The 1,670-nt window shown below is 35.6% G+C and overlaps 1 protein-coding gene across 1 annotated transcript in view; it reads left to right on the top strand.

Moving 5' to 3' along the window:
* The window catches only part of LOC107677749 (influenza virus NS1A-binding protein homolog B-like), a 22,710-nt gene that overhangs the window by 17,875 nt on the left and 3,165 nt on the right, over positions 1–1,670 (top strand). The gene's annotated exons all lie outside the window — the stretch shown is intronic.

Below are 1,670 nucleotides of genomic sequence, written 5' to 3' on the forward strand. Positions count from 1 at the left end.
GCGAAAGACGAGCAAAGTGTGGGATTATTTTGAATTAGAAGGAAACGGAAAAGTTTTGTGTAAACTGTGTAATGTCAAATTGTCTTACAATAAATAACTCTACTGGAGTGATGCGTAATCATATTTAATACAGGCATGTAGGCGTTAGCTTAGAGGCTGGCCAAAGCCAGCAAATGTCAATCACGTCATTCACTACAACCTGCGATCCCGTCCACGTCGTCGCACCTCGGTGGTGGTGCGGGATGTCCAGGCGCTTTCTGAAACTTATCGGCTTGCTTTTCGTTATCTCTGCGTGCCTGCGACTTCGGTTCCTGCCGAGCGCGTTTTTTCAAGTGCAGGAATTTTATTGTTAATCGCCTCAGGTCCCGTCTTTCACCAGACCATGTTGATAATTTCACTGAACAAATAACGCATGGTCTGAGTAAGTAAAATGGGCATTGTTGCATTGCTTTTCTTACCATCTTTTGGGGGTTTCTTGCTTTTAGACTAGTCGACTAGTCGGATAAAAAACTTTCGTTTAAACGTCAGTCAAATTAGTCTTCGCGCACATCCCTAGTTTTTACCCTGCAAACACACAGAGCTGTAAATGTGAACTGGTGGATTGATAAGAAGAATAATCATGCTTTTTACAGTTATTTTACAGTTTAATATGTTACTATAGACATTGCCCTACCCTGTTCATATTTACTCACACTTATGTGTTGCGACATTTACTCACACTTATGTGTTGTGACATTACTGTTGGATCCACTCTAGTCAGACTCAGCACTGCATTATCGTTTACTTTTAGTCTCTCTGAAAAGCCTGCACCATACTGCCTTGTTTAAAAATGAATCCGTAGCAAAGTAAAGCAAACAAACAAACAAACAAACAAACAGAGTTTCAGAGTAATCCTGTGTTTGCGTCTCTCTAGTATTTCCTCTCCTCCTGCTACAAGTGTGTGTCAGTGGGTGGGGCTAAAGAGGCAGTGATGTAGAAGCAGGCATTAATCTTCTCCTGCGGAGGCGGTGCTTAGCCACACTATTACATCATAAAGTGGCACATTCCAAAACAAGTTGTTTTCTGAGCTTGGTTTCAATAAGCTGTTTTTAAACTAATGAGAAAGTTTTGAAACTTAAAGGATGATTTTATAGTACATTGACCTTTTATATGTCAAAAGGTCAAGGGAAATTTGATTTCTCAGTTAATGACCCCTTTAAAACAATTGCTCTGCTTTGTTTCTGTGGAAACGATGGTATTTTTTTCTGGTTTCTTTGAATAAAATGGCATTTATTTAAAATATAAATTTTTTGTAAGATTATACATGTCTTAACAGTTCACCAAATCAGCATATTAGAATTATTTCTGAAGGATCATGTGACACTGAAGACTGGAGTAATGATGCTGAAAGTTCTATTTTGCTATTACAGAAATAAGTTACTGTTTAAAATATTTAAATAAAAAGCAGTTCTTTTTCAATTCTAACATTTCATAATACTGACTATACTGTATTTTTGATTAAATAAATGCAGCATTGGTTAGCTTAAGATACCTTTTTTTTTTTTTTCTTCCAAAGACATTAAAAATATTTACATTTCCAAACTTTTTGCCAATAGTGTAATCTGTTGTAAAACTCAATTAGTCTTTTTATTTATTTTATATATATATATATATATATATATATATATATA

The sequence above is a fragment of the Sinocyclocheilus anshuiensis genome, unplaced genomic scaffold (genome assembly GCF_001515605.1).
Source record: "Sinocyclocheilus anshuiensis isolate Anshui unplaced genomic scaffold, SAMN03320099.WGS_v1.1 scaffold985, whole genome shotgun sequence".
NCBI lineage: Eukaryota > Metazoa > Chordata > Actinopteri > Cypriniformes > Cyprinidae > Sinocyclocheilus > Sinocyclocheilus anshuiensis.